This window comes from Notolabrus celidotus, chromosome 6 (genome assembly GCF_009762535.1).
Source record: "Notolabrus celidotus isolate fNotCel1 chromosome 6, fNotCel1.pri, whole genome shotgun sequence".
Taxonomy (NCBI): Eukaryota; Metazoa; Chordata; class Actinopteri; order Labriformes; family Labridae; genus Notolabrus; species Notolabrus celidotus.
In genome coordinates this window covers 7927270-7941951 of record NC_048277.1, presented here as the reverse complement: position 1 = coordinate 7941951, position 14682 = coordinate 7927270, and the positions used below count along the sequence as shown (strand labels likewise).

At 42.0% G+C, this 14682-nt stretch overlaps 1 protein-coding gene and 1 long non-coding RNA gene across 4 annotated transcripts in view; one reads left to right on the top strand and one right to left on the bottom strand.

Moving 5' to 3' along the window:
• The window catches only part of tspan9a (tetraspanin 9a), a 239984-nt gene that overhangs the window by 174538 nt on the left and 50764 nt on the right, over positions 1-14682 (bottom strand). The gene's annotated exons all lie outside the window — the stretch shown is intronic.
• On the top strand, positions 1765-2166 carry LOC117814352. Its single transcript, XR_004631565.1, has 2 exons — positions 1765-1906; positions 2008-2166. It is a non-coding gene; the product is annotated as an uncharacterized LOC117814352 (long non-coding RNA).

Here is a 14682-nt window from a genome sequence, read left to right as displayed (position 1 = left end):
ATAAATCAATGCCATGGCACTGGGAACATTTTTAAGACCTCTAATCTGTGTACCCTTTAGAGGAGGTTTTCTAGAAACATGATACACGTCATCAGACAGATGATGATACAGATATCATACAGATGCAGAACTTGTAGATGCCAGATATATAAAAGCCCCTTTCACACATGCTTTCCTGATGACGCTTTCATCAAAAGCTCTGCCCCTAAAATGTTCCAGAGTTGTTCCCTCACAGCATGAAGTCCTCTGTGTAATACGAGGAGGGTGGTGGTGGTGGGCAGAAGGATTAGTCCCCAAAAGGCAGGGATGACGTCAAAAGCATGCTCTGGCTGTGTACAATCTTTACTGCAATGTTAACATGCTACCATGATAAAAAACATGACGCAGATGGAGCAATGTTATGATGACAGTTTTTGCCTTTACCGCTGCTGCATGTACACTGACAGATGTGCTGGCATCTTTGCTGACCGGGTCTTTAAAACAATTATTCTCTTCAACCCCACATGTTTTTCTTCTTTCCATTTGTGACGCACTGAAGAGTTTGCGCTATCACATAATATCAATGTTACTACTCCGTCTGCTCCTTTGTGGTGGATTTCCAAGAACATTTCCTGCTTCTTATTTCAGATGAGCTACACTTGATTTCTTGCAGCTGAGGATAAAACTTCTGTTTGTGTTCACACATGCAAGAAGCTCAAGCAGGTTTCTAGAAGTTTTGTAAGTACATGAATATTTCATTGATGTCTTGTCCAAGTAATCTGAGTGGCTCTCATCATCCATAATTAAAAAGTTATCTTTTTTAGCATCCTTGTCACTGCATATCACGCTCAATTCAGCCACATTTCTATGCTGATTTTGCAGCTGATATGGTTAAAAAAAAAAAAAAGCTTTAGTTTTACACTGCACAGCTTATGAAGTGAACAATGCAATACTAGAACTTTAACACACAACTGTTTACTATGCACATCAAAAGAGCCAAACCATATGCAAGCACTGCAGATTGTATCTAAAAAAAACAACTTAAATCATGTCTGAGCAGCATTCAAGAACACACATGTACTATTAGAGTGATTACTAATTACATCACCAAAGACATGTTTCTCTTCAGGTATTCTTCCCCTTTCAAAAAGTTAATCCTCTGCCCAGCGATTTTTTTGGTAGAATCACAATTTCAACTTTTTCACCACTTTTTCACATGCAGAGACTACAAATCACTGACAAGCACAACCAACAAGAAAAAAGAATAACTACCATTCATCCAAAGCACTCTTTTGAACAGAATTAAACTGTGTGCAGTTTGGCCCACTCGTACGAAGGACAGTTGACATTCAACAATGTTGACATGGATAAAACGTCAAGGACACTCAGCAGACATTTGTTGCCAAATACAATAGGCTACTTAACATTGGTTTAAAAATGTGAACATCAACAACACTCAGGTAAATGCACTCTTGCCAAATGACAGCTGGCTTATCAAGCGAGCATATCAATCTGTTGACTTCACTTTGTTTGTAAGGCAGCACCCAGTGTTTAACTATTCATCCCAATAATCAACCAAGACTGTTCGGTTACTTCCTGCGTGGATTTTACTTTCTAGTAAAATCTAGTCATTTTTGAATCGAATATCAAAAGATAAAGAAGTAAGAGTTGGAGTTTCAGAGTGTGATTACTTTTTTAAAACAGAATGAGGCTCTGTCTTTGCATTTTGTGATGATTGCAACATGTTTGCGGCTTTTTAGTTGGTTTCTTTTGTGCAGTCTCTCTCCTTCTCTCAGAGATTGGGCGGCTCCTCCCACACCTGCACCTTCACACCTTCACACCTTCACCTGATCTCTGCAATCACCACCTGCATTTAAGCCCTGCTGGGAGGCTTCTCCAGTGCCAGATTATTCCCGCATCTGAAGTGGTATCTTGGCCTGTTCTCTCGTGAATTTGCTAGTTTGCTATCGAGTGTTCCAGCTTTGTGCTTTTTACCTGTGACTAACCCTGCTGTCTCTGTTTCTCCAGTAACTCCACGAGCCCCCAGTGCTTTTTCCCTATCGCTGCCACACTGTCTCACTCTCTACCTGGATTTAGTCACCAGCCTCCACCTCTAGTCCTCACGCCTTGGACCCTGGATCCCTTCCCTGCTCCCTTTGTTTTATTCAATAAATTCACTGAACTGCGTCCTCTGCCTCCAGCTGTGCTTTTGGGCCCACACTGTTACATCTGGTTTTCTAACCATCACACATTTACCATCTTTACAGTGCATGTGAGCACATGTGTAATCTGATAACGGGACCAAGCGGCAACCTCCGGCCATGAGAATTGAAGCCAATCCGGAAGTGTTAAAAACTGCCGTTCTTCTAGTGTCCGCTTGAGGCTGGCTCCGGAGGTACCAGAAACAACATACACATCAATTCAAAAAAGCCAATCTCTACAGCAAAAATAACATGTTTACAACCTGGTACAAAAAACAAGTGTAGTCTGGATAACTCATTTCTCGATCAACACACACTGTACTTGGATTCAATTTTTTCAAACACAGACAATTCGAGATATTAAGATTACGAGTTTTCCATTATGAGGGACACAGCTGACTTGATTGACAGGCGGGAATACTGTAGCTGTTGGTTAGGAGGCTCAAAGCCCAACTCTTTAACTCAAACAAGCTCGATAGAGGTTAGGTTGAGTTCAGCATTTCCAATATGGCTGCCGCCGACGATTGGCTTCAAAACTATGTCCGTTATTTTTACAGTCTATGACCGAGACACAAGCTTTGCTGCTTTGTTACTATGATACATCGTTCCTATGATAACTGAAAACTTTAGTGGCAGAGGCTGTTTTTTAGCACGTAGTCTACATCAGAGCGCTCAGAGTCTGTGCATTAAAAACAATGGTGACACATTTGTGTATGAACATAGAACTGCAACCCAAAGAGTGCCTATACAACAATCTCATTACATTTGCAGATCACGGACTCTTTGTAATCCTTCACATCTGATATCATCTGACTGCACACCCCTAACACTGATGGTGAAGTAAAACAAGCTGTTTGAATCAGTGCAGCACCTGATTGAGTCAGAGTCACTCACTGTCAGAGTCACTGACATTTCTTTTCCACTTATCAGTCCTTGAACATCGTATCCCATAGTGTGTGCTGCTAAGTATTTATTTCAGGCACCATCTTTGATTTTGTTGAATTTTCTGTCACAACTGACAGTTTTTGTGTCTTTCACCTCCCCTGCCTTTTCTCTGCTGTTTCTCTCTTTTTTTATTCCCGCTGTAAACATCAAATAAACCTCTATCTGCACATTAATGATATTATACAGTTAGTCTGCCTGAGTCTGAGATTAGAGCCACGGAACAGTGTGCTGTAGAAAATCAACAGATTTCTGCTTTGAAGCATTGTTTTGATTTTGAAACAAGGCCTGATAGGAGACAATTGTTGGTTTAGTTAAATAAAGATGCTGTGGATATTATAGTTGTCCGCTTTCAAACAATGTCATTACAGAAGGCTTAAACAGCTCTACATTATTTTTTGATTGATATGACTTTGTCTTTTGCTCTTAAAAGGTTGTGGGATTAGGTTTTAGCCTTGACACAAACAATGATGGATTGGCAGGAGGGAATAAAAAGTGCTAACAGCGAAAACCTGGCATTTAGGGAGGAGAGGTCAGGAGAGTGAATGAGAAGAGGTGATGAGGAGGAGTAGATTCATGAAAGGGAGTTGCCGTAGGAGAGAGTAAAGGGATGCAGGTAGCTCAGGTGGAACAGGGAGTGAGCAGAGAGAGGGTTAGGAGATGGAGCCCCCCGGGCCAGGATTGCTTAATGCAGTGGTGAAATTTCAAGGAGAGGAGTGCAGAAAGTCGATGGGCTAAGGCAAAAAAAAAAAATCAAATCATAAGTGAAAGTTTAAGATGGGAAAGGTATTAGTTTTGGGAGATTGGAAGTTGTTAATAGTCACTTACAGCGTAAATGAAAAAGGTACGGAAATATATTAATTTGGGAAAAGCCAAGGTAACAGAAGCAGCAAGAACAGGAGAGCAAAAAGTAATTTTCTGAGTACCTCTCAGCATTAATGTGAGTAAACTAATGCAGAAGTTATAGGTGCAGGGTGTTCAAAAGTAAAGAAACAGGGAGAAAGAAAGCTGAAAGAAAAGAGAGTGAAACCAAGCTGGAGACATGAGAGCTTTAGTTTAGGTTTAAGAAAGTACATATCAAAGCCTGTGAGGTTTTTTAGCCGCTAGGCATTTGTGGCTAAGGTAAACAAATGAAAAGTGAACTTATTCTTAGCGTGAGTATAGTTATGGTACCTCACAAGGCAGGTTAAAGTTGGTACTCATATGGGGATGTTCAAATCTGTGAGATGAAGAATGAATATCAACACCCCTTTTTGAGCACCAGAGGGTGCTGTCGGCCTTTGACTTTTACAGATGTGGCAGCAGGTGAATATTGTGCAGTTGAGGATACACTTCCAATGTTTCCCACACATCAATGATACAGATAGGAAGGATATTTGAGGACCTTAATAATAATAATATATGCTCCACTGTTCCCAAGCAGCTGTTTTTCATTTACTCTTGCAATTTTACAAACAACGAAGGAGGATTTCATTTTTTTTTCAGGTAAAAGCATACGTTTTATCAAAACAGAGAATACAATAACCTAGGAATGAGTCAGACACATGCAAAATATAAGTGCCATAAATAAAGTGTTATGCTTGTGTTGTTCTTGTTCTCGTATGTACGTCGCTTTGGATAAAAGCGTCTGCTAAATGACAGTGTAACATAAAGCAATCTCTTGTCTGAAGCTTGAACAGAAACTGGCTTACTTGTGTCGTATTGGAGTTAAGTGTATGCCAAAGGAGAGAGACACCAACGAGTTTTCACTGTGAAAGTCATCAAGCTATTCTGTTTGGGGCTGTGAAGTGGTAAAACAAGAGATGCTTGATCTTATATTGCACTCATATGAGATTAAAGGTGTATCGAGCAGTGACCATCATGCAAATTAAATATTTCTGCACTCTATCACTGACCAGTGAGTAGAGAGAGGAGGATTAACAGGGACAGGAGGGAACAATCTCAGCAGGTGAGCTGAATAATGAGTCAAAGCTATAGGTTAATGGTGAATGATTCTGTAAACGTACACAGTTTCAACTATTTGTCTGATGTGGAAAAGGAGTGAATGTGAAAAGATGTAATCAGTAGTGAGAAAGAATAGCACTGAGGTTGAGCAAATGGCCCATTTTGCTTTAGTGAATTAACGACAGCAGCAGCTAAAACCGGGGAGACTGCAGCAGAAAAGATGCAATATGTAACATATTATGTTGAAACATTTAAATATGGAGGGACTGAAGAAGTTATTGCTTAATAAAGCAAAAACTCCCAGTGAGCTGGAAGCCATGATTTTTCTGATTAAGAACACAGGAAAAGATAATGGCGAGATGGCAAATTACAGACCCATTGCCTTGACATCACATGTCTGTGAATGGACTGGAAGAATGGCTAATGAGAGGCTCATGCACTTCTAGGAGAGAAGAGGTTCAATGTGCATGTAGAAATAAAGACAGACTGATAAGGAAGGGCACTGAGGATCCAGTGCTGTGTCTGCAAAGAAGAGATAAGAGAAGCATGAGCAAATAAAGAAACAGTGGCAGCAGTGTGCTCTGATGGTGAAAAGGCATGAGCCATGTTAGGAGAGACAGTTATACTACCAAATGTTGTCTCCAGGGGCGAGTGGGGAAGTTTTCCAATCAGGGTTATGGGCTGTACAAGTGGAAGAACATGTCAGGTCAACACAAGGTCAGATCTTTTGAACCGCTATGATATTATATTCTAGTAGTTTGTTTTATATGGCAAATGCAATTTAACACAGTCCAACACAGAGTGTGACACTGATGTGCTGCAAAGAGTCTTGTCTCTAGTTGGGCCTGGTGTAAATACTGTAAAATAAGGTCTGCATGATGCACCTTTCTGCCGTCCACATCTACAACACCAGGAGATGATTGTTGATTCAGAAGGTAACAGCCAGAGCACACAGCCCAGAGCACAAATACTGGAGACTGTGGTCAACATCAAGTCCCTAGGAGTACAGATCTCAGGCTATCTCACCTGCTGTAGGTACACCTCTGGGATTATTACACAGCCCCATCAGAGACTGCACCACCTGAGGGAACTGAAACAAGCTTCACTCCCCACCAACATCCTCAGAACCTTTTACTTGGCCACAGTCAAGTCTGTCCCCAGATATTGCATCACCGCCAGGTTCTCCAAATGGAATACCACAGATAAGAAAGCCCTGCATAGGAAAGTGAGAGCAGCAGAGAGAATCATTGACGTCTCTCTGCCCTCTGTGCAAAAACTGTTCCAGCACTGCTGCCTGAAAAAGCACTGGACATTGTAACGGACCCATTACACCCCATCCTCACACCTCAGGCAGAAGTACTGCAGCATCAGAACCAGGACCACAAAACTGTTACACAGCTTCATCCCACAGGCTTTGAGGCTGCTACCTGTTTCTGGTGCAGTTTATTTGCAGCATCTACAGAGGATACTTTAAAATACGGGCCTCTTCGATTTGCACTAATCACTTGAACAGTCTTTAAATGTGTGCTTCACACACTGTGCAGCACACCTTAATCAGCCAACCTCTCTTGTAAAAACAGACTCTTAACTGCCTTAAGTGAAACCTTCACTGTTATCAAAAATACCACTGGGCTCAGGGACTTCATTGAGTTCTATATTTGCATTATATGGTATTTTATATTAAATATTTTAAAAGTGCATATTGTCCTTTATGCTGTTATTTGTGTATATTGTTGCCAACAAATCATGTTTGATTTGAATCGATACACTGATGTGACCAATTGAGCACTATACAGGCAGAGAGGTACTTCTTTGTGTACAGTATTTTACCCAGAAGATGGCACACCAGGAAGCAAGCAGCCACTTTGCTGCACAAAGCATGCTGGGATGGATTTGATTAAAAAGATAAGTGACATCATCATCCAATCACAGCCCTTCTAATGTGCATCAAACATACCTACAGCATTAAAAGCACCAAAACCCAGTCACAAAAGTTTTATTCAAGGATGGGGTTGTTTGGTTTGCTTTTGGTTCACGAGTGTGAATACAAATACTGATAAAACGTCCAAAAAGAAAAGACTTTGCAGCTCCATGAAGCAGTATGAAGCCAGGGAGATGTTGGGTTGAGCTGGTCAGCAGCCACTCAACTACACCGTCTGCAATTCATGCTGTCAGGTGTTTTCAGTAGGACATGAAGGGGAGCAACTTAGCACAGTGGGCTGCTACAGAGATTCAGAAGAAGGTCATGCTAGCAAAAGGTGCGAGCCATAATGGTGCATTTTTTATTGTCTGCATAAGGCTGACAAGAGCTGTAAGAAACATCCATGTAAAAAGTGAACTTGGTGAAACGTGTCTCTCTTTTAGATTTTAGTACATATTTTGTTATTATTTTTCTTATATGGTTCCAACCTGTGATTCATATTATCAGTTTTTAAAGTTTATTAGAGCAGTCGTCAAAGTCGAGTCCAGGAACTGTAAAGCCTGAGTCGAATCAATGCCATGGCCTAGGCCATGGGTCTGAGTGGCCCTTTTCTACGGAGCCTCCTCAAAACTGTAACGCGTTGAAACGACATGGAGAGCAAGCCATGTGATTGGTCCTCTGGACTGCATAGTATTTCCTGCATTTACAGCACTTCCGGATTTGCTGTACATCTGCCATACATCTAATCTCTCTGACGTCTCATCTCTATTCTTCCCTATAATTGCTGCATGATAAACAATAACATGTATCAGCTGTTAATTAAGATAATATGCTCTTAAGCACTGTGGAAAAAGTGAGCAGAAAACATAGCAGGACTGGGAACAAGCAACCCGACTATCAGAGAGAACACACTGCCCTCAAGCATGTTTGCGGATTACCACAGAGCTACGTGGACTCATGGACTTGGACATGGAAGTATGTAGTGCTCATGACCGCGTTGGCCACTGCTTCGGAGGGTCAAAACATCCTTAAGAGGTCAATATGGGGGTTACAGTGGGGCCAAAGTCAAGATCAGAATAATTCATTTCAATATTTTTATCATTACGTAACACAATGGCAGACTTTACACTTTAGGTCAAATGAAGCTGATTCGGAAGTGCTAAAAACTGCAGTTAATCAAGTGTCCACTTGAGGCTGGCTCCAAAAGTAGCAGAAACCACATACGCCGATGATAGGCTTAAAAACTCAGCTTCAGAAACAAATGGGAGACGTTACTAAGACTACATTAATGTATCATACAGCCTATGATTCGAACTGAATACCCCTGTCAAAGAGCATGTTAGCCAGCAGTATATTAATTAAAGTGTGGAGACAGTCCAGATAGCTGAAAATGACAGGATTGACTGAGCTACTGGAATAATAACAAACTGTAAATTTAGAAATTTGACAGTGAGGAAGGGTGAATCCAAGGGAAGGCAGTTATGACATAAATGAAACACAAGAGACAGAAGAGGAAGGCAGCTGCTATTTCAGGACAGTGTCTGCAAGAGTTAGTCACTCAATAATGGATTACTGAGGAGAGGGATAGCCACAGAAACAATTTGTGGACACCTCTGTCTCTAATATGAGCGTAGGATAGAGCATTAGTGGTGCATTGCAACATTTTTTTGTCAGTTCTTCATACCCAGAAATCTCTTCTGGTAATCTCTTTATTCATGAGCAGAAATATCACACATTTTGTTGACACATTTATTGTTCCACATGGAAACACGTTTTAGCTCCAGCCTTTCAAACACTAGGAGGTAAAGCAAAAAGTGATTAACAGCCAAACAAAAATCCTGATGACAGCATGTAGGCTACATGTTTACCTATGACAGATTTCCCTTCTGCGTGAGCATTTGTCTGTTTGGGCATGTGCGTGTGTGTGCAGACGCAGAGGATTGCCAAGACTGTGTGACAATGTGCTTTCGTGCCAGCCCCCGTGTCTGTGTGTATGTGAACAACTTTGGCAGCGTCCTGAAGCCCCCTGCAGGTGTTTAGGTCTCCACAAATCCCCACCGCTCCATCCCAGCTGAGGCAAGCGCACGAGGCTCGCTTCCCCTTTCCTCTCCTCTTTCATTCTCCAGACCATGCTAGGCAGGAAAGGACGCTGCCAAGCCCAGGTGTCAGGCATCCGCTCGGCACTGTGTCAGCAGACATGGGAGAATGTGAGAGGGAAGATGAAGTCCATGCAGACAAGAGTGAGGGATTTAAGAAAGAGAGAGTTCAGCAAAGAGAGAAAACTTGGAAACTTGAGGCACAAACTATAGGAGAAAGTGAGAAATTAGTTGAAGTGAGAGAGTTGAGAGAGAGAGTAAATGAGACCAACAGAGAGACCACAAATTAAACCTGACAAGTGTATTTGTCTAATTTCTAATCAGAATATGTCATTATATTAATATCTTGAAGTCCAATGCTGTTTCTGACAGGGAGGGGGATTGAAAACTGGTTCTATGAAGGACCTGAAAATCAAAAGAATTTGTGTTTAATGATACTGCTATCAATAAACATTCAAGGAATCCTGTAACGTTATATTGTATCTCAAGTGGACTCATGTCACATAAACCAAATCACTGGTGCACAAACATGAATAGACCTTCTGACAAAGTCTTTAAAGTAAACTGAATTACCAGCTGACGGGTATTAAACTACACAGAGAAGGATTCTGGTGCTCAGTTGCTTGCAGGGATGGCAGGACGTGTTGAGAGTACTGAAGTTGGGTTTCATTCAACCAAAGCCAAAGATAAGGAGGAGGCAAAATTCAATAACCCCCAAAGGGGGAAACACAACCTCTATGGCCAATCGCATCAGCAGTGTGCATCAAATGAAACCAAATATACAGTAACTCTGACCGTCTTTGGGTTTAAAATACTCGACCCACTCTAAATCCTGCTGCTGGGGCTGATGAAGGACAGCCCTCCTCCTCCTCCTCCTCCTCCTCCTCCTCTACTTAAAGCACCCGAGGTAATCACACACAAACTTTGTAGCAAGACTCGTTGGAAATCCAGAATTCAAAATTGTGTTGATATTGGTCAGAAAGACATAGGTTACATTACAATGTGTTTAAGGTCTGGTCAGTGAAGTTGCGTTGATTTTTACCTGTGAGTCCGTGTGCACATTTCTTAATTGTATCATTGGTTCTGTAAATATACTGTACATGTACTTATTAGTTCTGTACATATTCTTCTTAGGATACACTTTTTTTTTACTTTTAATTACTAATAACTATAAAAACTACTCTTTTTAGTAGTTTTTTTGTATTGCTCTTTTTTTATATGATCCACTTTTCTGCTGTAACACTGAAAATGTCGCTGTTGTGGGATGAATACAGGATTACCTTATCTTATCTTATCTGACTTGGTGTGATGTGTCATGATGTGTTAAAACTATGGCGGTCCACTGATTAATAACATTTCAGTGAGTCATCTCACATTATTTTATGGTGAAGTTTATTGATAGAGCATACCGTGTCTGTGTAGATATTGATGAGTAATGAGATATGACTAACCCCCTTGGAGCCTATAGGTGGATGGGGAGGAGGTGGGTTTTAAAGCTTGCATGCAGCACCGGAGTAGGGCAGCAGGAGCACTGGCAAAGCAGTGACAGGAAGTCTTGTAGCTTAAATAGACCTCCTAAAGAGAGGATGTTGAGATCAGCTGATGGCAGAGGATGTCGTGTCAGTATGAATCAAGGCAGCTCGATTTGTGTGCAGGCGGTGCTCCATTTTTAATTTCATGTGTAAAATTTAATATTTTAACATTTTTAAACAGTTTTTGAGTTCATATTAACAACGTGAAGCATTTCTTCTTAATTTGGGAATTAAATTAATGCATTATAATGTAATATATGACCTAAACTTTCAGATTTATTATACATGTATATGCTGCACTGCGGCACCAGTGTGGTCTGAAACATGACTGAGAGGATGGGACAGCTTCAGAGTGTTTCTTAGAATCAATATTTATTTGATGTAAAAATGAAATTGTTACATGGTTAGGCCATAATATGATGCTAAAATTAGGGACATGTGTTGGGGACACGTGTAGTAAACAAGAATAGATATGAGGAAGAATGTGTGACATAATCCAACAAGGCCGGCCCTGTCACTACAGCTGTGTCTCTGGCGTAGTAAAGAAAGTGTAATACAAAGACTGAAATGATATAAAGATACAGACATCTATGAGAGTACTACATTTCAAGACTAACCGACCTCTCTTGTGTTGACGTTGCTTGTTTATTGCGGAATGAAACAACGTTTTTCAGCAAGACACTTTTTAAGATATGAGTTTTTGCACTGTTGAGAAAGAGAAGTGTTAGGTAGGCTAAAGAGTTTGGAGTATATGTGACCTTTGACATGTAATGAGTATCTCTGTGCTCCAGAGGGATTGCCAGGTCTGGACAGACATCTTAAGTTTGCCCTTTCAAAACAAGCACGACACAGTCACATCGGCTGAAACCTCCTCAGGGACACAACCATGGCTCTGCAAGTCCTCCTCTGCAAATGGAAGTCTGGCCTTCATGTACATTCACAGCGCAGCAGCAGGAAAACACTAAATAAGAGAATCTGGAGTCAGATTGCACAGCAGAGACACATGGGAACAACTCGTTGCTGCAGTGTTATTTTTTAAGCTGTGTGTCAGTGTGTTTGGAGGGGACTTCTCCTGCATGACAAATTGCAGATGCACATGAAGCATCAGTTTTCTGCCGTTTGTTCTGCGTCCCTCAAGTCTCTGGGTATTATTTAGGTCTGCAGCTGATAACTGCTGAAATGAGATAGAGCTTTGGCCTTGGCAGGAACATTAATACTGGAGCACGTGCTGGATGGATACATGGGTGGTCTGATGGTACACTTCAAAAAAATTGGAAATTGAATATATAAATGTATTCACAGTGATTCATTGGACAAGATGTAAGAGGAAAAGATACAAGAGGATACGAGGGAAACTCAGTGCAGTAAGTTAGGGAGATAACAGCAGATTGAAGAGTCCTGCGTGTACAAGGTCAGCTGATGGAAAGCTTCAACATTCGATGATGAGCCGGCTGCCAGAGAGAAACTCATCTACTCCTGCAGCTGCCCTGTGACTCAGGGAAATCCAGATCTCAGGCACGTCCTCACATCAACACACAACCTGTTCTGCACTCCCTCTCTCTTCACTCTGTCCTCATCATTTTACTCCAAAGGAATAACAGGATAAGACAATTGCAAGGAGAAGACACATTTCAAGCCCCCTTCCCTTTCACCCTCATCTCTGTGGGTCTTATTTATCAGCACACTGACAGACACAGGGAAGAACAGAGATTGTCTGGATCCTCTCCATCTTATGGCTAAATCATGTAGCGGATGGGACAGGTCCTCTCCTGCGGCTTTGATCACCCTGCACCGATTGACAGAGTGAGTGATAGACTAGAGTCAGTCCTGCTCCCTCCCTTCCCTCTCTCTGCAGGAGTAGGACAGACGAGAGAGAGAGAGAGGGAGGGAGCAGGACTGAGCACACAGACAGAAGACTGCTGTGATGTCATGATAAATGCAAAGCAGGGACTGTAAGCCCTTTAAGTTTTCACACGTAGGAGTCGGGGAAGACAGAGGTGGCTTGCAGCAGAGGATTTTTAATGACACGCTTCATGGCTCTGACTTTAATGTGTCCCGCTAATTACAATATCGCCATGTTAGCCTTTTCAGAGCTGCTCTGTTATGAGAGAGGGGGATGGAGAGACGAAGGAAGAGAGGGTATGGCGTGGGTATGGCTCACCATGTGTATGTCATCACAGTCTGTCGCTCAGCAATGGGTGGTGATGAATTAGGCGCCTTGCTGTCTCTCTGGCACCTGGCCACTGTTTGTCCTTTAGGTGTCCTAGTGACCAGACTGTCCCTCTGAGCTCCACAGGGGCTCCTGAGGGGGGCCACACACACTGACAGGGCAGAGCTGTTCAACATGTCTGCGACTGAGATGACAAGTCTTTCACCAGATGTGCAGGTTTGTGTACACGTGTCAAGTCGATTTTATTTATGTAGCACAATATTAAACACATCAAGCTTACAGCACCCTCCGTCTTTGGACATCAGGAAGTGTGTGTAAATGTTTCCCTCATTGCAAATAACTCAACCTTAAGCTAAGGGTCCTTTATCATTCTGTCTTGTGTCCTCAAACTCTCCAGGGTGACAGCAGAGGAATCAATCGAACCTAATACCTGTTGAAGCTATTAAGACGAAGGAATAAATGAACGGACGACAAATCTTCTGTGAGGTTTAGAGTTTAGCCAGAAACAACCTATTAGACAATCTCCTGAACGGCAATTCAGCACAGAACTCAGAGCATAAATCACACTGTTGGAAATCTCCATTAAAATGCCACACAATAGTGGCCCCAGATGGTTGGTAATTGTATTGAGAGGCATACGGTGCAGCACATGCGTGCATTTGGAGGGAGGACTGGTCTGTATTTGTTGTGGGCGTTGCTAGAGGAGTTATGGCATTCAGTGCGTGACAGAGATGAAAGAAGTGGCGGGTGGCTGATGACAGAAGGTGCACACTGAATAAAGGCTGACTCAAAGTGTCAGGATCGGTCCGATCCCTCATCACTCACGGCCCACTTTCTTTACGCTGCTCTCCGCAAAATGCCTGGCCTCTGCTTCCACACCTGAGCGCTTAGCTTTAATGCATATTAATTTACTGTCTGCGAGTGACACACAGGCAGGGATTGAGGACAATGCTGTTGAAAATAAGGAGGTAGGAGAGTGTCATCTTGGTGTAAAACAGGCTTATGCTTCAGCTGTTAATGTTGATGGAATGTAACAAGTCGGCTGGGTTGGTTCAGTAACATCTCTTTTTGTGCTGATGATCAATTTTTCTATACTGAAACAAGTAATTTGACAGAAGCAAGTTGAGGTTACCACAAACGTTCTCAAGCGCTTGTTAGAGACTGATCTTTATAAATATATGACGAGACTTTGTGCAATCTTTGACCAAACTTTCTGTCTGGTGGTTTTATTTGCTCATTAATTTATGTTGCATCAGAAGCTCAGAAAATAACAACTTTTTCTAATATTTTTCTGTTCCCCTTTGTTGTTAATCCATCGTCTCTCTCCTGCTGATGTGTGGATGCCATCCTTTAAGTCACGTCCTGAACATTAAGCCCTGCAGACTGAGCGGCCACCCCTGACCACCCAGGCACTGAGCCATCTGGGTGTGTGTAAGACAATGGAGGGAGCAGGAGACATCTAAAAACAGAGATGAACACACCTGTGGCTCGCTGTACAGACCAGACCCCACAGACCAGGAGAGACAGTCTGGACAACCAGTTATTGGAGGAATTTTCCATCTTGTGTAATGATGGCAGGGATGAGAGCAGCTGACAGTGACGTGTGTGATCACAGCTTCTGCAACAGGTTGTAACTCTGACGCTAACAAATTAGTGAGACTACTCAGATCTACAAGGAGGAAAGTGTACCTGCAAGAGTGTGACTCAGGTCCTGAGCTTAAGTACAACAATTTCATGGCTTAATGGTAATGATTCAGATTCTCGCCTGTAAGAATATTCTTTTAAACATAATACATAAAAATAACTCTGTGCTTCTGTACATGTATTATCTACTCAAGGCTTCAGCTCATTCTTGTAAATAATATTTGTTCCATCCATTAGATATTTTACGATGATG